The sequence below is a fragment of the Poeciliopsis prolifica genome, unplaced genomic scaffold (assembly GCF_027474105.1).
Source record: "Poeciliopsis prolifica strain line A6 unplaced genomic scaffold, Auburn_PproV2 SCAFFOLD089, whole genome shotgun sequence".
Classification (NCBI taxonomy): domain Eukaryota; kingdom Metazoa; phylum Chordata; class Actinopteri; order Cyprinodontiformes; family Poeciliidae; genus Poeciliopsis; species Poeciliopsis prolifica.
The window spans coordinates 89,937-113,835 of record NW_026562464.1 but is presented as its reverse complement, the minus strand read 5'-3'; the positions used below and the strand labels follow the sequence as shown (position 1 = coordinate 113,835).

The 23,899-nt window shown below is 40.0% G+C and overlaps 1 pseudogene; it reads left to right on the top strand.

Moving 5' to 3' along the window:
- Nucleotides 1-5,299: 5,299 nt before the first annotated feature.
- LOC129353374 (voltage-dependent calcium channel subunit alpha-2/delta-4-like) overlaps nt 5,300-23,899 on the top strand; it is a 60,153-nt pseudogene continuing 41,553 nt past the window's right edge.

The window sequence follows — 23,899 nt, the reverse complement described above, 5'->3', positions numbered from 1 at the left end:
AGCTGTTTTACAACATGGTGTTTTGTTTCCTGTTCCGTAAAAAACACTACGGAGTCCCCCAGGGGGCATGGGGATTTTTTTCTTTTGCTTTTCCTCGCAATACTGTGCTGATCAGTTTATGCAGCATAATTGAACACTGTAAGCCTTTCTTATGGTGGCTGCCGTACTTTCTGCTTTAATAAAAATGGATGTGAGGTTTTTTCATGAATGTTAATATCTTGTAAAATAGCTGAAGTTTTGTGTCTTATCATTTCCTGTAATGATAAGTCGTTTTTCCACCATTGGCACATTTAGCAGAGTGAATGAGTTGATTGACAACGCTAAGACCCTCCCACTGGTTCCCCATCAAACCTACCCCCATCAATCTCCTGCCCCATTTTACCCTTTGATTGTAAAGAAGACCCCATCCAATGGATCAATCCATGACATTTGATGCTTTTCTGTCTGAGGTCAAATGGTCTGTGGTCTGTTTTTCTGAGAGTGGAGGATGCCCCCAAAAATATGCATATTTCAAGCTCAGCTTTGTGTTAAGCATATAAACACCCCAACACTCAAAGCGTGGCACGATTCACCATGAAGGGCAATAAAAGCAGAAGCCAGCTGGGTGATCTGAAGCTCAGAAGTCTGACAGGAGGAGCCTAAGCTCAGGAGACGCTGTCCACTGGTCTACTACCCGTTGCACCTCTCCAGATGCCCAGCGATGACAGAGACCCCCCTATTGGCCACAGCAGGATGCTTGGAACTGATGTGAGCTGTCTGTTCTCTCTAAGGCCGGAGTGTGCCAGGCAACAGCTGCAGGGCTCAAGGTCTGTCCCCTCCTCCACAAAATCTTCAACATAATTCCGAAACACTTACATAAAACTCTGACCATGCCAAGCCACGTGGGGGAAAAGGTCCATCAATACAGCCATTGTTGTGTTCCAAGCCAGCTAAGCCTGGGATAGAAGAGGGATGAACCCACCTTTTGACACCCCCCCACTCCACACACACAACCACACACACACACACACACAACCACACACACACACAACCACACACACACACACACACACACACACACACCACACACACACACACACAACCACACACACACACACACAACCACACACACACACACACACACAACCACACACACACACAACCACACACACACACACAACCACACACACACACACACACACACAACCACACACACACACAACACACACACAACCACACACACACACACACACACCACACACACAACACACACACAACCACACACACAGCAACAGTCATTAATGTGGCGATATGTTTTGAAGACTCTGCAGCTGTTTGCTGTATGAGACCAGAGAAAGTCCACTGCTCAACATATTCAACATTCTCTACAGACAAGAACAGAACAAGGAAGCATTTTATATTTTACAGATCAATCTTCAATATGTGTAAATAGTCCAATGCACTCTTTGCTTGGAAAGAATGCTAAATGTGACCTCGAATAGATATTTATCAAAGCTCTTCACACTACATTCAGTTAATCACCCATTCAACTATCTAATGGTGAGCTACTGGATAGTAGCCACAGTGGCTAGTCTGACATAGGCTGACATGCATTGGCACCACCAGTGGACATGTCTGACCACCACCAGAAGGCATGTTGGGTGAAGTGAATTACCAAAGGACACAACAGAGATAAATGAAGGAGAAAACACCCAACAACCCACCAATTGCGGGACAATCTCCTACCACCATTGTTGCACGAAAAGTTGCATTAAAAGTCCATTAAAATGGTCAACTTTGCATGAAAAGCGTCAATATTTACCAAATGATACTTCATGACAACAGTCAAACATTCATGAAGACTTCTTTATGTGCATAACAGTTATATCATGATGGTGTCATATCCATTTTATGCACAACCCTTCAAATAAAGTGTTACCCAAAAAACTCTGAGTCTCAAAAAAACTTGCTGTTCAACACTTTGAATAAATCAAAGTTGACTTCAACTTTTGTCTCCAGCGCTACAGGATGGAAGTGAACAAACAGCAGTGTGCCAGCGCATGACTGTAGGTGCATTTCACACATTTGGTCACCAGAGGGCAGTACTGACTCATCATTTGGAGAGAACATGAATGTCTGAAAAAGCCAAGAATACATACTTTGAAGAGTTGCTACAATGGAGAAAATCTTTTATGGGATACCGAAGAGAATTGTAGTCCTTTTGCATGTTGGCATTTCCCAATGTAACGTAAAACCCCTGTCAGCCTGTGAGGTTGTTAGCAGTAATTTAGGATTTTCTCTGTAGAACTTTTGAGAATGTCAGGACATCATAGATTGTATCTTGATATAAAACGGTCAGTCATAGCAGGCCTCTGCCTTCAAATCAGATCTTATCTGACACTTTGCTCTATTGATTAATTTGTGGTTATTCTAGTGGCTGTGATAAATTATTCATGGGAATCTTTGATTTTCTGCCATTAGATCTGTACATATCGCTCTGGGGCATTTCAACGTCTGAACATCAGACCCTTTTCTGTGAGAATATTTAGATATGAAATGTTGCTTAAGTGACAGTCTTCTGAAAATAAACTTGAATTTCTGAATTTGACAGATAAATTCTAATGGAAGAGAAATATGTTCATATGAAATATATAGTACAGTCTTCATTTGGTTAACATTATGGACTGTGCTTTATGATTATCATATGATGTGACTGGTTCAGTTTGTAGATTTTACAAAATGCAGGTAAGTCAAACTGTTGCAAGCACAGTTCTTAAAGATTGTTTGAATAAATACAAGAGTAGTACTCATGCTTCTTGTAAAGACATTTTCTTTATGCTATTACTTTCTCACCTTTAATAGCTTTTTTTTTGCAAAACATTTACAAAAGTGTAAATATCCTTTTCCAAAAACCTCCCCAAGAGGTTTTACATAATGTATCTTTATAATGAACAGCTGAAACCAAACATTGTGTGAAACAATGTTGTTTTCTCATTAAGTGGGATTCATATTTTAAGCCGAATGAAGTTACAAGAACTATTTTAATGAATCAGCAAAACATTTCTCGGCTTTGAATTCACAAGTGTAATGGGATCTCCTGTCTTTCTTCAGAGCTTAAGAAAGTCCTGATCCAAGGTTGTATCTGTTACTTTTAGGGTGTTGTTAAGAGGGTGTACAGTTATCGCTGATGTTCTTCATTTTGTGAAGCATCCATCTTTTGCACAATCACCTCCAGAAAATCAAGAGCAGTCCTCAGAACTTTTGCAGCTTGTTTCTCCAAAATGACTTACTTGTATCTGTACTCTAGTACCAAGTGAATAATCAATTAGTTTTCGATTAACTGTAGCTGTAAGTGAAAATTAATGCAAAGTACTATTTCTATTTATCATATGCAAAGGTTTTGTTTGACGTGTTCTTGAAGAACCTGCTCCACATCCTGATCATCCTCTGAAGAAGCATGAGTGATGTGAAGAAGTTTTATTCGTATTAAATGATGTTCCTTTATGTGTCATATAAATGTAATGTTTTTTGAATCACAGTCAAGGTGTTTTTCTGTGCAGCTGGGAAAGGTGTACAAACTAATGAACCAAGATGTGTCTACTGAAGTAAGTTTCCAGGGTTGCTGAACTTCCCCAGACAGTTATTTGGGAACTGGCTGTTTGACCTTCCCTCTATGGAGATAGAGTGTTTAGTTTTCACATCCCATAGACATTACAGTGAATGAGCATACAAGGTTCCGTATGTTTTCCTTTGTCTCCTTTGTTTGGTCTTAGAAGATTGAGTCTCCGCCTCGGTAGTAAAGAGAGATGAATAAAGTAACTATGCAACTCTGGTTCCTCAGAGCGGATCCTAATTTGTGCCTAATGCAGTGGATTTTTGCTCTCCGTCTGCAGATGTATTAAAGATTGTTTTGCTCCCTGACTTTTGTCTGGATCTCAGTCTCAGTCAGACATTTTGAGACCATGTCTGAGGTCTCCTTCCTCATGTCTCTCGTCCACTTGATTATTGACCTCAACAAAATCATTCTCATCGTGCGGCATGTGTGTTGAGGCAGGTCGTCTGGCTTTGAAGGGGAATCCACATGGAATACTCCTCCTTACTACAGCTGTAGTGAGGAGCATATTGTCTTTAGTTTGGCATGCTTGTCTGTTTACTTGTCTCTTTTGGTTATGTTTTTCCTTTGGATCTTTAGCCCTTAGTTCAGTTTTTTCTCAGTTCTGGTGCTCAGGGCCACCGTCCCGCATGCTGCAGGTGGTTCCCTTCCGTCACAAGCTTGACTTAAATATATGGGATTCTTGGTGACATGCAAAGGAGATCATCTAATCATTTTGTCAACACCATCAGCAAATGACAGGATAGTGAGATATTCCTATGAATGATTATTTTACTCCATTCACCATCTAATAATGTCACAACATAAACTGGACTGTTTTCTTCTCTGCTTTCTTTCACAATATGTTTTGTGGTTTCCCAGGAAGCACATGTTTGTCTAGATGAGTTTTGGACAGTCTCCAGGTTGAAGTTCTGCACTCAGGATTTTTGGTTCTAATATTTTTGTACTCTTACTTGTTTTTCTCATGTCTGCTTGTGGAATATTGTATAATCTTCGTCAGACTGCGACTGCTTTTGCTCTCTTGGACGATAGGCCAATAGGAAATAGTAAAAGACGATAAGAAAGTGTCTGCTCTGCTCCAAATAAAAGACATAAAAGTGAAAAGCCAGTCAATTAATGAACTGTCGGGTTCTACAGCCAAAATCTATACAGACAATATGCAGCAGAAGAAAGATGTCTGGAGAGATATATTTCTAATGTACTTTGGAGGCCAGGAGATTGTTACAAATATAGCATCATTTAAAGATTTGAACTACATGCAAAGGTATTTTTCTTGCATTTTAATTCTTCATACATAGAATAGTAATAAAGTATTAAGAAAAAGCCAAAAACAAACACTAAATATGTGTTACATTTGGTTTGTGTTGAGAACTTTTTGATAACATTACAGGCTCACAGAGTTATGAAAGAAGGAGAATTCCTGCGATGTTGAGCTGTGTTTTTTTTACTTCTCAACCAACAAAGATATTTCATACCTACATGTCAGACCAACAACAACTTAGTTAGGTCCAGGAAGTCTTAAGGTGTGTGTGATCATAATCGGATAATTGCATGGGTGTGTCAGTGTGTTAGGCACTGTGCTGCTGCTCCTCGCTGGCAGCTGATTGGTTGCTGGAAAGATTGTCTCCAGCAATCGCTTTAATCCTCTTAGATAAAACAGAGCCTTCATCCAATCCCTTTCACCAATCCTTTTCCCTCCTCCTTCTTTTCTCTCTCTCTCTCCCTTTGTCTGGATTGTGCAGCGAATTTGGCAACCATGGAGAGGAGCTGAAACCATTGGAGGAAAAAGAAAATAAACAAACAAAAAAAAAAAAACAGAAGAAGCCAAAGACAGATAAAACTGATGTTTCTCCGCAGTGTGTGCTACATCCTGGCATTTCCTTTTCCATTCAGTTCATTGCAGATGGCTCTGAGATCTGCAAGAACTGCTTCTTTCCCTGACAAGGAGCAGAGCTAACAGAAGATGCCACTTAAAGAACACGTTTACCCAAGATAGTACGGAAGCCATAAAAGGTCAAAAGTCAATCTGCAGAAACCTTGGCACCCTCTATTTGCAAGCATGAGGAAAACATTTTCTTCAAACTCCTGATTATTCCTTTGAACTTTATTTTGAATCTTAATTCAATGAGACATATGAACTGGGAATAACTTTGGGAGCACAGAATGGAAATAGGAACATTGGGAATAAGGAGCCTACTGAGGATTCTGGGATGTTTCTGCTTGTGGATTCTGGCTGATGCTCAAATGAAGATCCCACCAGAGACGTAAGTTCCCCCTTGTATTGTTTCTCATGGATGTTAATTCTCTCGTCTCAGTCACACAAAATGGAGCACCATAAAGTACAGCGTTTTTCATCAAATGAATTAACTTCTCTTGAACAAGTTTAAAAGTTTCTTAGCAAACAAGTTTCTTTGTCTAGAGTAATATTGCTGACTCTAAATTTGTGGAAGGAGGTCCAGATTAAGGTGATGGTACAGAGGCATTTCAACCTCAAAGAGTCATCATTAAATTTGAAACAATGTGAAATGACTGATTTCTGTCCATTAAACAAATGATTTGCAGTTGTGCAGTAGTAGAAGTATTTGATAACTTTGACTAAAAAAGGCCAATAGTTTCCCAAGTACCAAATAAGTTGAGAAAACTACTCATGTCTATTCAATAACTTTTGTATCTTGCAATAGATGTCAGTTCATTTTTCAAACTAGTTTAAAAAGTTTTCTATTAAAGGAAATCCAGGAGGCTGCATTGAGTGTTGAGCACATAGCAACAGCAGACAATTGCTTGCATTGTGTTGTTGACTTTGCAACAATCCTTCATACTGAGCATGTACCGTAAGTATCGACAGCAGGAAGAAACCTCCAACAGGACCGGAACCGAGCCCAGTACAAGCGACCAGCTGCCATGACTGGCTGGAGGTTTGAGAAGAAGAGCAGGATGCACAAGAAGAAACAGAAGATCTGATGTGCGAGTACTTTTATGATAAGGAAAAGTATAAAGTTAATAGAAGGAGAGGGAAAATATAAAGTTGTTGGCAGCATTATATCGGTTGATGACCGCTTCCAGGAAGGTATCACAGCCAAAGAGAACACCAGCCCAGATGTAGACTCGACGAGAGAAAAGAAACTCAGAGAAAACATACAGACAGCTGTTGACTAACAGCAAATAATCCAAATACCAAGGAAGAAAGAAAGTATTAGAGTAACAAGTGGTCAGTTTGTCTTCCATCAGCAGAAACCCATAACAGCATAACTACAGAATGCTTTCTATTTAGTTTCAAAGTCATAGCGCAAAAGCCAATGTAAAAGGAAACTCCATGAAGTTGTTATTGGCTCCTGATAAAGCAGAATCACAAATAAGAGGGTCATAAATCACAGTGATGTAGTAGACATGGTCCAGATTCTGTTGCATAGCAATGCTATCCTTCTGTCTGCATGTCTACCTTCTGTCCAGGGTGCAGCAGTGGGCATCGGTGTTCTCTTTTCAGCTCCGAGACTTTTCAACCAAATTCTCTGGCTCTCTGCTACTTCAGAAGGTAAAATAGAATAGAATAGAATTCAACTTGATTGTCATTGCACTGTCACATGTACAAGCAACAAAATGTAGTTTGCATCTATCCAGAAGTGCTATATTGGATATAAATATTTATAAACAGTTGTACAGGATTTAAACAGAGAATAATGACGTGCTATAAATCTCACAGATGGATATGATTTGATGTTTCACTAAATTTGCTTCATTAGCTCACCCTTAGACAAACATAAAATCCCTTTTTGAATGATCCAATACAGGAGTTGAGAATCATCCATCCATTTTCTACACACACCTTTGGGGGTGCATATCTCCAGCGAGCATTTTGGGCGAGAAGCGGGGTGCACCCTGGACAGGTTGCCAGTCTGTCACAGGGCAGAGTTAAGAATTATCTTGAGGGAATCAGCTGAACACCCAACAAGTGTAAATGAAACCCAGTGGCAGAAAAATAACAAAATGCATTATTAAATACATTTAAAAAGGTGGAAAAAAGTGGTTTAAATGACAGTAAGGTGTCACATTTTAGAAGGCCAGGTGTTACTAGATTTTTACACTCACAAACACACATGTAGATTGTGATGGAGGACCTGGTCTATTTTTAGACAAAACCTGTTTATCTTTCAAGTTTAAAATAGTCACCTCCAATCAGTTAGAATAGAATAGAACAATTGTTGCTCCATGGCTAAATTTGAGTGTGACAGCAAGAAGTTGAGGTAAGTGGAGACTAGTAATATAAGTAATGAAGGTAATGTCATGCTGTGTTTGTTAATCCAAAGCAATATGTCACTTTAAGCTTGTTAACAAGTTTAGGCAACTAGTTCTGTTGTTGCTCAGTGGTGGGTAGTTCTGGTTACATTTACTTGACGAACGTTTTGGAGCTATAGTGTACTTATAAGTGGTTTTACTGCACTGTACTTTTTAATTTTACTTGACTAATATTCTGTGCTTACTTGAGTAAATTGATTTTGCATTTGAAGAAGAAGACTTAAAAGAAGTAAACTTGTGCAACATATGAACTGATGTTTATGTGAATAAAAGCATGAATGTTCAGCATTTTCTTGTCACTGTTTACACTTGTTTTTTTTTTTTAGTAAACATGGATATTTATTTGGAATGTTACATAAACTTCAGTTTATCCATCCATCCATTTTCTGATCACCCTTCTCCCTAATGGGGTCGGGAGTTGCTGGTTCCTCTCCAGCTGTGTTCCAGGCGAGAGGCGGGGTCACCTGGACAGGTCACCAGGATGCAGGACAACACAGAGAGACAAACAAGACAAACAACCATGCACACACACACACACACACACACACACACACACACCTAGGGAGAATTTAGAGAGACCAATTAACCTGACAGTCATGTTTTTGGACTGTGGGAGGAAGCCGGAGAACCCGGAGAGAACCCAGCATGCACAGGGAGAACATGCAAACTCCGTGCAGAAAGACCCCGGGCCGGGAATCGAACCCAGGACCTTCTTACTGCAAGGCAACAGCACTACCCACTGCACCACTGTGCAGCCTAACTTCAGTTTATGTATTTGATGAATTAAATGTTTACTTAATGTAAACAATGCAGTCTGTAGCGCTCTTCTAACTGTTCAGTGTGGACAAGATAAAAAAAATATGAATTAAAAGCAAGAGTTCCAAGATATCGTTCACAAAGTGGTGCAAAGTATTTATCATTTTAACTCTATATATCCTTACATAACTGATTTCTGCTAGAAGTTAATTAGATTCAGTTATTTTAATGTGAGAAGGCAGTGAGACTGGACAAATCATTTATTTTCAATTACTTAAATCTGTGCAGCGTAGATGTGGTGTAGTGTAAAACCCACAAAATCAAATCACTGGTTTGTGGGTTTTAGAAGCTACAGAATTGAGAAAGGCACAAAAATCACAAGCCTAAAATTTCAACAAAAAAAATGAAGGCAGGAGTTTGCACTTCTAATTTATTTACCTTCTATGTGCTTCAAAGGCTAATTTGTGTGGACTTAGTCTAGAGTGAATGAAGAAACTGCATTTTTTTCTCAACATCTTAATCACCTTGAAGTTCTTTCATCAAACTATTTGTACTATTTTAATCGCTGAGCATATCTTCCTTATAGTTTGAACCAGAGTTCTTTGGGATTACTTGTTGGGTCTTCTACAAATAGTCCAGGTAGCAAGATTATGGTACAGGTGGATAATTTGACACCAAACATAACTTAACGTATTTTGAACTTATCTTCTGTTGTTTCTGCTCAAACTGAAACCAGATCTTTTCTTTTCAGAAACTTAAGGATGTAGAATCCATTATCAAGATTACGGAGCTGAATGGAGATGACTTACTGAGGGACTACTCTGAGGAAATCGAACGAATGTTGGGAAGTAAGATGAAGTCTGTAAAGGTAAAATGAAAACTGCTCCTTGGTTATAATAGAGTCTTTAAGCACAGTGTTTGAAAGACCTAGTTGTTCTTGTTAATGGCAGAACAAGTTAAATTTAGCTGAATGTTTGATCAAAGTCTCAAGTTTACTATCAAAACCCAGTTGCTGGGTTTCTGTAAGGCTGTTTCAAAGTTCTATATTTGCATTATGAGTATCAATTCTCAATGTAGGTTTTCATTCTTATGTTGGGTATTTTAAATTCAGAGGCATATGGGAAGCCTGCCAATTAAAATCACATACCATAAATCAAATAAATCAATTCTGAACTGTACATGTAGCAAATGCAGTAAATTAAAATTTGGTTTCATATGAGTTTACTTTATTGCCTGTGTCTGTCCAGCTCATTTTTGGAACAGGGGCAGCAGAGTTCCATTCTCTGTGGGAAGGCCAGTGCTGCATTAATCTATCAATTACAAATTAATTGGAGTTTCTGCATTTAATTAACAGAAGAAGTCAAACTCTTCAAAGGTTCATGCAGTCGCTGGGTTTCAGATGACGTAGCACTGAGGTCACTCAATGCAGATGGAAGGCAGGAAGTAAATGCAGCCCATTTATTTCTGTTGATTCAGCATCAAAATGTCTAAAGTCTGTATCCTGTATAGTTGTTCCAATCATTCTAATAGCGAGAAAGATAAACTTTATTTTTGTGTTTTGAAGGTAGTTGGTCACAAGAGAATTAATTTAAAAAGAAAAACTTCCCAAAGTAAGAGGAGAAAAGTGGATCAACAAACAAACAGAAGTCATTTTGGTCTGACAGACCAAGATAAACACAAGAGTTAATGCATCTATTTGCAGACGGGCTTTATGTTACAACTATATGTGGGTTGTGGTCTTTGTTATGAGCAGATTGTATCAGGCCACTTAAAAGGTTTAGAAAAGGTTAAGGGTCTCAGTCATCATGCTGTTTCACAATAACTTCAGCTGTATGAATAAATCAAAGTAACTGTTGGGAGTTAGAAACTGAAGGTGGTTTGTATCTGGGAAACAGTTCCAGACCACTGGAGAGTTAAAGTGAAACAGGGTTCTCCAGGTGAGACCAGCACAAACTACATAGAAACCAGCAGTGGTGCAAAACCAAATCTTTTGTTCTAGTCTCTGTCCACAAAAGTTCTAGAGCAGTGGTTCTTAACCTTTTCTGAGGTACCAAATCCACCAGTTTCAAGTCATGAACTCACAACAAATTACGCTATTAGTTTCTTCTGGCCCCAAAACAATATTTTGGCCTCATAAAAGAATTTCAGCCCACAAAAAAAACTAAATAAATAAATAAATAATAATAATAATAATAATAATATATATATATATATGTAAAAATAATTATATATTCATTTTTTATTTTTTTAGCTATTTTACGAATTAAAAGTACATTTGGATTTTTTAAAAGAATTTAATATTTTTTAACAACAAAATTTTTTCAATTTGAAATTGTATTTGTTTTTTGTTGTTTTGAATCCACAAAATACTTTTTTACTTTTCCCATCTCCATCAAGAAGTGTTCCCTTAGTTTTGCTGGTGCGAGACTAGAGTTGCTCAACTTGGCATTGCATATCATGCAGATGGGACGCCGACTCCCATCCTGTTCTGTTATATACAGAATGGGATCCATGTTGCATGTGAATCCACGTTGTACATATTCGTGCGATCACTTTCCTTTTTTGCTCGACATGATTAGATCGAGAAAGAAACCACACGACATCCAACTACGACAGCCGTTGAATACTGCGTGGACTAAATTCCCCGCAGTTCTGATTGGCCAAGGAATGTCACGTGATCCTCTGCAGCAAGTGACGGCCAAGCGGCGTGTCATCACGACTTTACACAATGTGTCATTACCTCCACGGCAGAGGCTCCGCCGAACCCTGAGACCGACTCATAGAACTCCTAGGGCTCCATGGAACCCAGGTTAAGAACCACTGGTCTAGACATTGTTCATCCAATGTCTAGTTTTAATTTAATATTATTTTGTCTGGTCTATTTCTTGCTAGAGGTTAGCAGAGTCTGCAGAAGATGCTGACCTGTACCATGAATACAACAGTTCACTGCAGGTCAGTATATCCTCCTTTTCGTTATCACACACATCTGTCTGTCTAAAAACCTTGTTTTTCAGGCAAGTTAGTTGCTGCTCTCCACACCACACCATCTATTCTTTCATCCATTTTCACCTCGCTGGTCGAAGGGGGCAGCAGCTTCAGGAAGGATGCCCAGACTTCCTTCTCCCCAGCCACTTCTTCCAGCTCCTCCAGGGGAATCCTAAGGCATTCCCAAGCCAGCTGAGAAACATAGTCCCGCCAGCGTGTCCTAGGTCTTCCCGGCGCCCTCCTCCCAGTGGAACGTGCCCCAAAACACCTCACCAGGGAGGCGTCCTGACCAGATGCCCGAGCCTCAACTGGCTTCTCTGAACATGAAAGAGCAGCAGCTCTACTCTGAGATGTCAGAGCTTCTCACCCTATCTCTAAGGGAGTGCTGAGACTCTCTACACTGACAACCCATTTTGGCCGCTAGTATCCACCACCATTTGATTGGCCAAGGAATGTCACGTGATCCTCTGCAGCAAGTGACGGCCAAGCGGGGTGTGTCATCATGACTGTATAGTTGTTCCAACCATTCTAATAGCAGCTTCACTTGTGTGAAGACCTCTGCCGAACCCCTGAGATCGACTCATAGAACTCCTAGGGCTTGATATGGTGATGACCCAAAGCTCATCACCATAGATGAGGGTAGAAACGTAGCTCAACCAGTAAATCAAGAGCTTCGCTTTTTGACTCGGCTCTCTCTTCACCATGACAGACCAGAGTCTGTTCCACTGCAGACACTGTACCAATATGCCTGTCGAACGCCTTCTCCAAGCCCACAAAGCACATATAGATCGGTTGGGCAAACACCCATGCACCCTCCAGGACCCTGCTCTACAGCCTCCAGGGTGTAGAGCAGGTCCAGTGTTCCGCAACCGGGACGAAAACTACACTGCTCTTCCTGAATCTGAGGTTCGACTATCCGACGGACCCTTCTCCAGGACCCCTGAAGGTCTTGCCAGGGAGGCTTAAGCATGCAACCCCCCTGTAATTGGAACATACCATCCTGTTCCCCTTTTTGAACCGGAGGACCACCACCCCACTCTGCCAATCCAGGGCAACTGTCAGGCAATACTGCAGAGTTGCATCAGCCAACACAACCCTACAACATCCAGAGCCTTAAGGAACTCAGGACAAGTCACATCCACCCTGTGGAGCTTTTTAACCACCTCGGCAATCTCGCCCCCAGAGATTGGACAGCCCGACCCAGAATCCCCAGGCCCCGATTCCTCAATGGAAGGCATGTTTGTGGGATTGAGGAGGCCTTTAAAGTATTCTGCCCACTGGCCCACAATATCCCAAGTTGAGGTCAGAGCACACCTACCCCACCATAAACAGGGTTGATGCTGTACTGCTTCTCTCTCCTGAGACACCGAATGGTAGACCAGAATCGCCTTGGAGCCATGCGAAAATCTTTCTCCATGGCCTCTCCGACTCCCATGCCTGAGTTTTGCCTCAGCAACCACCCACGCCGCTTTGACCGCCGGTACCCATCAGCTGCTTCTGCAGTCCTACAGGCCAAAAAGAGCCAATAGGACTCCTTCTTCAGCCTGACAGTATCCCTCGCCTGAAGTGTTCACCAACAGGTTCAAGAGTTGCCATCACAACAGGCACCAACAACATTGTGGCCACAGCTCCGATAAGGCGCCTTGAAAATGGAGGCTTGGAATACAACCCACTCAGACTCAATGTCCCCCTCCTGGCCTGGAACATGTTCAAAGTTCTGCTGGAGATGGGAGTTAAAGCTCTATCTCACAGGAGACTCTGCCAGATGTTCCCAGCAGACCTTCACAACATCTTGGGGCCTGCCAGGTCTGACCAGCATCCTCCCCCACTACTGGAGCCAACTCAGCACAAAGTAGTGGTCAGTGGACAGTTCCGCACCTCACTTCTCCTGGATAAAATTCCAGCCTGAGGCACTCGCCATGGTGCTCCACCTCCAGGCCTGGCTCCAGAGTGGGTCCCTGGTGACCGGCCAAGGGAATTCTAGATCTATTGTTATTGTTCATCATCAGGGGTAATCGGGCTGCGCTTGGTCTGGTTCCTCACCTAGGACCTGTCTGCCTTGGGTGACCCTACCAGGAGCATGAAGTCCCAGTCAGCATAGCTTTTAGGATCATTGGGACAATTAAACCCCTCGACCATGATAAGGTGGCAGGAGAGGAGAGGCTGTACTTGACAGAATCAACTTGGAAAATTTTTGATGTAAACAAAAACCTATTTACTACTCAACCCACAAAAGCATTTTCCTTTAAAATGTGGTGCCATTTAAATGGTAAAAGTGACCCGTGTGTGGGTGTGGATGAAAAGGGCATGTGTGAGTGTGTGTCTATCGAATTTGTTACTCAGAGGTATAATTAGCCTGCACTGTTAGATAATGAATAACACTGACTGTGAGTGAACTGGAGGTAACACGTTGGTTCAGAGCTGCGACACACAAGAGCTTTACAACTTCAGCTCACACCGGAAATTAGATTACATCAGCTGTAGCTCACTGCGAGGAAAATAGGTCAAAACCAATGCAAGAAGTCCAAACAAAAAAATCCTACGTGAATCCACTAACATAACCAATTTTTGCTGGTTGCAACAAAAATAGCAACAAATAGAATCTATAGAATCTTTTTCTGTATAGAAGAACTAGAGTCTCAATGCCCTTTGTGTTTTTGAGCTGGTATTCATCTTATCTAAAGTTTCCCATCTGACTTTTGTAATGTATTCTAATTAGGCCCAACCTGAAGAAGTAATCGGCCCATAAACTATAAGCTGGTTGTGTTTGCTTTGAACAATATCAGGTTTTTCTATCTTTTTTGGAGTAGCATAGGGCTTCTCTCTATAAAAAATTTTATATCTGGCATAGCAGAAGGTTTTAAAGAATGTTTGTAGAGTTGAAAGTCGTGTCACAGAATTAAGTTCAGAGGTTCACTAACATCTCCAAAATCAAAATGTTTTTTTCCCCATCAGTTCTTATGAAGACGTCCCAGTACATAGCACCATAGCTATCCTAGACCCATCTATGTTGCATGCCTTTGTGTTTTGTGTTTATGATGTAAAGCACTTTGAAATGCCTTATAGCTGAAATGTGCTATACAAATAAAATTTGATTGATTGATTGATCAAACTAGCAACCCCTTGTTTGAGAGCAGAATGCTATATTTGTCTGTTTGATGACAAGTAATATTAAAGTGTGATAAAAAAGCAAAAAAACTCTGTAGGAGGAAAATGGCACTCTATCTACAACAGTGTCTTTGGTGATATGGCTATTCTTTTGTCATTTAACCAAAAGATGAACTACATCTTATTCTTCTGGGAAACCCTTCACATTTTTTTTTAATTTGTAGTAGTGATTGGTAAAGAAGAGTTGAATTTTCTTTTGCTGTGTCTCTCAGTTTGATTATTACAACTCCATGCTGATCAACACAATGGATGAAGACGGGAACTATGTGGACTTGGGTGGAGAGTTTCCGCTTGAAGAAAACGAACATTTTAACAACTTGCCTGTGAATACTCAAGCAACATCCAGGTTCCCACCAATGTCTACAATAAAGGTCGTTAGGAGGATCACATCACACAACTGCTTGTGGAAGGAAAATTGTCCAAATCTTTCTCACAATTTTGTCATTTTCCCAAGCAGATCCCAAACTGCTTAATGCCATCTACAACTCAGAGGCTTTGAATGATGTCTACATTAACAACTTTCTGAGAGATCCCACACTTACTTGGCAGTACTTTGGCAGTTCCTATGGCTTCTTTAGAATCTACCCTGGTAAGTTTATCTTAACCTTTCTTATGTTCCTGGTTCTAAGTATAATGAACTGCAAATTTATTTCAATAAGTTTCTTTTATGTTTGTTTGAGCCTGTTTCAGATGTGGGATTATCACATCAGGTTCAAAGAAGCTCTTTCTGAAACATATGTTTGTTTAAAGGTTTTCCAAATGTATCTTTTAGCACTTTTTAAAACATCAGCATTTGACCACAGTGCTCCGCAACCACCATGACAACCGTAAAACAGTACATAGAATGAAACTAGAATAATGTGGGGAAAAAAACACAGAAGACTTCTAGGAACTATTAAGTATCTCATACTGAGAACATGTAGAGGAATGTTTAATTACTTGTATGTTTTAATTTTGATCTTGGGATATGAAGGAGAAGCAGGTGGTTTACCAAAGTCTTCCTAAGGAAGATCCCAAAACATTGAGGGAGCTTTTCTAGATGACAATGTCCACAAAAGCATTGCTAGCGGTGATTTCATATGGGCAGGAAATAAACTAAATTTTGAAGGATGCCACATATGAGATGAATGAATGCTACAAGCAAACACCACAACAATCATGATTAACTTAAAAATGTCAGTAAAGCTCCTGTATCTGCAACAGAGAAGTACTAAATCTCCCTGGTGACATGTTAATGTTACTAGTGTAAGTACTAGTTTCATGGTCACAGCCAGCCCAGTCATATTTGAGTTCTCCAATTTCCAGATGCCAACTTTCAAATGCTTAACTTTTCATTCTAACTATACAATTCTCTGTTTTTATCATTCAAACCTCCACTCCGTTCTGGAACGAATTAACGCAGAAAAATGTTCATGTGCTACTAAATTTGTGATGCTACAAAAGAAACTAGTGTGCCCCTCTCTATAATTCTTGAGTTTAAACTTTAGTTGTAACGGCATTGGAGTGAACCTGGCAAATAGAGCAGAAAAATTAGGAAAATGTTTACCAAAATTTCTAGAATCACAGAAACTGTACAGGCCAGCAGCTGAATGCATCAACATATTTGCTCTTCTAAAACTATACTCTATTTGCACCCTTATATGCACCAGATGCATGTTTGTTTTGAAAAGTGGTTATGTCACAGAATAATTCATTGTTTCCCTCAGTAGTAATGTTTGTATTATTGAAAGGAAAATGGAAGTGCACATTAAAACAATTAGCAGCTAGCACTTATTTATACCGTTATGTTGTTTCCCATTTAAAAAAAGACACATTTAAGTAATTTATTTTCTTTAGAAAATATATTAATTAAGACAGAACTGTGCCTTACTGTTTTTGCCCTAATTAAGGAAGTTAAAATATTTTCACCCCATATTTTAACCTCATGTTGCAGAGGATTTCAGTGATATGAGTCTCAAGTGATTATTTTAGTATTGGTATCAAATTACTACTTTTTTATTGTCCCAACCTTCATCACTGTAAACTACCTTTGCCAGGTATTAAATGGACTCCTGATAACAACGGTGTGGTAGCCTTCGACAGCAGAAACAGAAACTGGTGAGTTCTATGAAGTTCTCAGAGCACACGGACGTCAATATTAGATGTGTATTTTCACATTTTTTGGATTTCTTATTATCTTTCGTGCCCTGGTGTCTCTGGAGGGCACCAGGGCACGAGAATGAATTTTGGCTTTTGAATGGTTCTTAGGCAATAGATTCTCTGGTTTAACAAGCAGGAATAACTGCTCTGTAGAGTTCTGGTCAGACCGAGACCTGGTTCCCCTGAATGTGAGAAGTCTGAACGGCGACCTGGACCTGTGATCCTCTCTAAAAGACGTTAAGCCGTTCCTCAGCCAGGTCACCGCAGCCCTCATGGCTCAGTCACCATATGTGACTGTTCATGCGCTCCAAATAAGACCAGAGAACTGTATGTCCCTGAACATTCGCTACAAAGCGACTTTTCACCTGAGACCCAGGACACTGCTAGATCTATGAAAATGTGTCATGAAAAAAAATGTGACAATACTTTTTTATTTAAATAATCAATTCTAGTTTCCTGATATTGATCTAAAAGTGTCTTTTGCTCCAATGTTTCACAGGTATATCCAGGCAGCTACATCTCCCAAGGATATTATCATCATGGTGGATATCAGCGGCAGCATGAAGGGACTAAAGATGACCATAGCCAAACACACCATTAACACTATCCTGGACTGGGAGAGAATGATTTTGTCAACGTCATTGCAGTGAGATGCACTTTTAACAAGTCTGCTTATTCACAAAATACAAAGCTACTTTGCAAGTGATTGCTTAAATGTTCTTACTCAGTTGCACTCGTTTTCTTTATTTATGTCACACCGTTAGTTTAGGGTGTAACATAACTGTTAAATCTCCACAGTTCATAAATGGGGACTTGTCTGGGATCTTTTAGTTGAACATGATGAAGTTTAATTTTGAAAATTTTGTGGCAGACCCTACTATTGAACAAGTGATTGACTGTAGAAGGGGTGATCTGTTTGACATTACTCATTATGAAATACCTCTGTTGAAATCAATACTGAAGAAAGACCTTAAGTCTGTTATTTAAAATGGACAGCATGACAAAGGTTTGCCATTTCTAATGCAAAAAGCTAGAAATTTAATCTTTTCTAGCGCCGACATCAAATTAAATTTGTGTCTCTAATCTAGATAGTATTAGTTAGAAGGGGTGGGAAAATTTGATCCTTCAATTTTGTGCTGATACACCATGATGTTGGACTTTGGAAAATCGGCCGACAATCCTTAAATGGTGCCGAGTGAACCAGACGCACAAGCTCTACTCCTCTCCTCTCGTCTCGACCACTGCCCTAACGCTCTGACTCCGGTCACCATGGTAACATTTATATATATATTCCTTCAAAATAAGATACAGATGCGCCACAAACGAACATTTTACTTTGGTGAAAATTTTAACTCACGATAACGACTAATGGGAGCCCTGAGCTTGTTTCTCCCATCTGGGAGTGATGAGAGACAAAGACACCCGAAGTGTTGCTGATGCTCAGGGAGCTTCTTGGTCTCTACGTGGAGAAGCAGTTTGAAGCTTCATTGCTTCATTAACATCCATCCGGTCACCATATCATGCAGAGTGAGCTTGGAATGTGGGAATACCTACCGGGATGAATCCATTCTCCTGTCTTTTCTCTGGGCCAAAGAAACTTTCCAAAGAATCTGATCTGATTCTGACTCATTTTGCTGCTTGTGGCTCAATGTTGGCGGCAAGACATAACCGAGAGAATCCAGTTAAAGGATTTTCAAAATAAAAGATCCTCCAGACTCACATAATACATATCATGGAAATATATTTCATTATTTCTTGCGCGGCCCGGTACCATTTGGTCCATGAACCGGTACCGGGCCGTGGCATGGGGTTTGGGGTCCATTGCTATAGAGCATTAAAATGAAATTTCCAGACAATCAACCCTTCCTTTATACTTCTGATATCATATGTGTGACGGTAGCGGCATGATTCAAAATAACTGTAATCAAGATAAAATTGTAATAATTCTTCTTAAAAAGTTACCTTTAAGGCACACAGGCCCGCTACAGATGAGGCTTGAGACAATCTCACCAAATTCAATAATTTTATTACACCATTTAATTCTAATCAATAAATATAGTATGTTAAAAACACTTGCATTTAAATAACAGTGATGGCTCAAGTCAAAGATGGCAGTGCAGTTCAGGGTCGTGACCTAAATAAAAAAGAAACAGAAAACAAAGCAGCAAAACTAAGAAATTGTGCAACAAATCAAAAAACAACCACCACCCGGAAAGTCCACCACCAACACAACTGGCCTTTCCTGTCAAGATAAAACAGATATTCAAATTACATGCCTCGTTTCATATTTATCGTTCAGTCCCACAACCAATCAAGCAGTAATCGTTCGATTAAGGATCGGTCCTGCCGCAGCAGACACCACACAGAGTGGCACCAGCAGAATCCGTCCAAACTGGTCACCAGTCCGAACCAGCCACAGTGGACAAGGGGCAGGAATCAGGTTCACGCTGACCAGGAATCAGGTTCACGCTGACCAGGAATCAGGTTCACGCTGACCAGGAATCAGGTTCACGCTGACCAAATCAGGTTCACGCTGACCAGGAATCAGGTTCAAGCTGACCAGGAATCAGGTTCAAGCTGACCAGGAATCAGGTTCACGCTGACCAGGAATCAGGTTCAAGCTGACCAGGAATCAGGTTCACGCTGACCAGGAATCAGGTTCAAGCTGACCAGGACGGCAGGCAGAAAGCCAGCAACCAGAGCGACAGGTGGGCTGCCGACGACGGATAACCACAGTAACAGCGGACCACCAGCCAGGAACCACAGGGCAACAGGGCAACAGGGCAACAGCCGCCCAAGGACAAACAGCAGCGTTTAGCAAACGTAAATGTCAAACATCGAATCTAAAAGCATGCAGATAAAAAGCTTTTCACTTACCAAGTGCTCTATGTGTTGTGCCTCTGGCTGGGAGGAGGATCAGGCAGTTTGCATGGGCCGCTTGGATCTACAGTTAAAGCTGAGCTAAGGCTAGGCTAAGGCTAGGCTAGGCTAAGGCTAGGCTAACAAACAGTAAGTATGTGAGAAGCATCTTACCAGAAGAAGCATTGATCAGCGTGCATCAGTCAAGCGCACATCAGTGCGCGGCTGACGTTGCACAGCAAACAGAGGTCTAAACCGGAAACACATGTTGGCAGGTGAGGGAGGGCCCTTTATATACAAAGAGCGCCACAACCAATTAAATGCCAGCACTTGTGTGGTGCGTTCAAAGCCCCCAGGGCATACTGCCACCTGTGCATATTATATGCTGGTGGACTAAGAAAGTTGGTGGTGGACAGAAATGGACCAGAAAGTAGACTGGTCAAAGGATGGAGAGACCATAATGTGTACAGACCACCCAGAAATAAGAAACAGTTAATTCATTAGGAATATTTTTGACATGATTGCAACAGACGTATCTGGGATATTGATATGCAGGAGAGCCTAGAATATTCACGTAAATCCTTTTCTGGACTCATCCAGCAAAATTACAAAGGCTCAGACAAAAGCAATATGGGCTACATTAAAAGAATGCTTAAAGTTGGTAGATGTATGGAGGAACTTACACCCTCAAGATAAAAAAAATACTCCTTTTTCTCTCATTCTTGTCAGATGCATTCAAGATTAGATTCATTTTTATTGAGCCTCCAGCACAGGCCATCAGAGAACACAAGAATATTATGGGTGTAACCATTAAAGGCACAGTGCATAAGATACGCCTCTAACGCTAACTTACTCAGAAGTCAGCCGACCTAATCTTCTTCCCTTACTCAAGACAAGGCACTTATTCAGGGTATAAATCAAATCTACAGAAAACACAAGTTCTCTCATTTAACTATCAACCATCATCATGAATTCAGAAAACATCCAGGTTTAACCAGCACAATAAATCTCTAAAATATCTGGGAGTTAAAATTCCTGCAGTTAGCCAACCTTTTGAATGCAATTACATTCCACTGACAACAAAGATTAAGTTGGAGCGACAGCATTGGTCTTTGTTACCTATGAACTTACACAATCGAATAGATATAATAAAGATGAACCCTTTACCAAGGATTCTTTATCTTTTTCAGGCTCTGCCCATAAAGGTACCTGACAAACAATGACAACAATGGGACAGAATAATCTCAAACTTTATCTGAACTATACAAAAACCGAGAGTAAAATTCCAAATATTACAACTATCAAGAGAAAGTGGTGGATGGGTTTTACCACATCTAGAGGATTATTATAGAGCAGCACAGATGAAAGTATTAGTTGGTTGGTGTGACCCAACATGTGAAGCTAAATGGAAAGAGACAGACCTGTCCTACAGTGACATACCTCTACAATTCTGGCTCTGAGATCATTTCTTTATTAAAAAACATGTAGATTCTGACCTAATTCCATTATGGCTGAAAGTACCGTTGGACATATGGCATAAAATATTAAGGCAAGTAAAGATTGAAAGAAGTGCTCAAATTTTAAGATGGCCTGCTTATGACAGAGATTTTCTCTATGCAAGAATGGATAAGAGATTTACACAGTGGTCACAAAAAGGCTTAACAAGTTACTGGGAAATTACAAGCAAAAGTGAATTAAAAAGTTTTAACTTGAAGTTAAGTTTAACAAACTTCAAGATAACTATAACCTGGAAAAATTAGACTTTTTTAAAATTATCTTCATCTAAGACATCAGTACAATAAAAGTGTAAAACTTTTGGAGGAGGGCGAGACGGGTATACTTAAATCCTATTAAATTCAAGCAACGGAAAACCACTCAAAAGAAATAAAATCCAGACTATACACATGTCTACAAACGGAGAGGAAATGTAATACAACATATCTTAAGGTTAAATGGGAAAAAGAAGCCAAAATATTGATAACTGATAATGTTTAGTTAAATATATGCAATTCTGTAATTCACACATCCAGTTCCGTCCTGTGGAAGGAATTTTTCTGGAAATGTATGATGCGTTTTTTTTTTTTTGTTACACCTAACATTAAAAACAAACATTGTAAGGATGCTGAAAAGGCAAAATGCTGGAGGAACTGAGGGAATGTGTCTGCAGGACATTTTTATGTTTTTTGGGAATGTATTAAGATCGCACCCTATTGGTTGGAAGTCATAAAATAAATCAATACTAAAATGGATTTAAATTTATTCTGTGTTTTTCCTGTGGTTTTCCTTGGTAATTTACCCCAAGAACTGAAGATGTCTGATAGATATCTTCTGTTAATACTATTATCAGCTGCAAAGAAAGCTATAACTCGCAGGTGGCTTGTTGTGGAACCACCATCATGTTCGGGATGGAAAGACATAATTGAGGAAATTCATGCAATGCAGAGACTGACCTTTTCATTAAGTCTTGCCACTTTAAATATAACAGGTACTGGAAGAAATACAGCAGTCACCGGAGCCTGACACCAACTGTATGATTTCATTTTAATTTAATTTAAAATGAAATCATACAAGGACAGTGCACATTAATGAACAATCAATACTTCTGTACAGACTGTAAATGAGCCAGATTACAGCATAATTGCTAATTTCCATCTGTAGTCCTAGACAAGGAGACCCAAACAACATAAAGACATTATAAACATACAATCAAGAATTAACAAACATTTAACAAACATTCACTAAAAAACAGTAAAAAGTTAGTTAAAATGAAGACATGTCTGGGAAGTTTTAATAAACATTTTCAGGTGTTTTTTAAAAATGCTATAGGTGGAAGACTCTCTGTTCCAGAAGTGACTCCCTCTGACTGACAGAACCGTTTGGCCAAATGTTGTTTTTCTGTGAGGGATCTCCAGGTCTCCTCTGGAAGACGCCCTGGTGTGTGATTGATGTAACTGCCTTTTCTTTTCTTTTTGTTTTCGTTGAGTATCAACTACTTCTTCTCAAACTAGTTGCTCTGTAATTTTTGTTAGAGGGGGGTCTAACTGTTCAACATATGTATGTGTACTTGGAAAACTACTAAAATGATTTTAAAAAATAAAGTATATATATAAAAAAGAAAGTAGTCTCTGAATGTAAGAGACTATTTTCTTACCTTCAGAAAGTAGTCTCACACATGCTTTCTGAATGTACTTTTTCTTGTGTCTGTCTCTCTGTAGTACACTGACTATGTTCGATACGTGGAGCCATGTTTCAGAGGAACATTGGTGCAGGCTGACTTGGACAACAGGGAGGTAAGATCATTATCTTCTTTAGAGTTTAAAGAGCTGAGCATGGTTGTCAGCTGACATTTAACAAACACACACAAGTGTGCGCACACACACAACTTCTAAGATCAGTTTCATGGACTGTTTCTAATGCCAGGTCAAGCTCTAGGCTCTAGGTTAGAGTGTTATCTGACCTCCAGGGGATGGGGCATTCCCAGTGGTAAATAGGTGGAAGGTAGGGTACACCCTAGATAGCTCATCAGTCCATCTAATGGCAACTCAGAGACACACGGGACAAACATCCAGGCTTACAGAAACCATCAGTCATTTGAGCACTTTGAGAGACAAATTGAGCTGATGTCTATATATAGATTATAGGAGGAAACTGGAATAGCTGAAGAGAATCCACTCACTCCCTTTTCTGGAAGCCTGTTACTATGGTTAGTAGCCTCTTAGCCTCGTTCCCACAGAGCATTATGGTTCAGGTTAGTGCTATATGCTATTTTGTCTATTTCTATTGTAAAAGTGGTTCATATACAATTGACCCATACTCATATGATGTCACATTGGATGGTTTTTTGATACCAACTGGTGGCGGAATTGATTTTGTGATTATAAAATAGCATCAGAATAGCAGTGACCCATGGAGCTGTTCAGTGCAATCAGAGTAATACTGTAATATTATAAAGATTATCATACAAAATGTCTTCATCTCTAAATGTCAGACTGAATGAAACAGAAGAGCACAAGTTAGAACAGTAGTGACAAATGTGTGTTTTACCATCACAACTGAAACTCAGTTTCTGCCATGTGGCCAGAATTCTGTAAGTATTGCATATGGTGT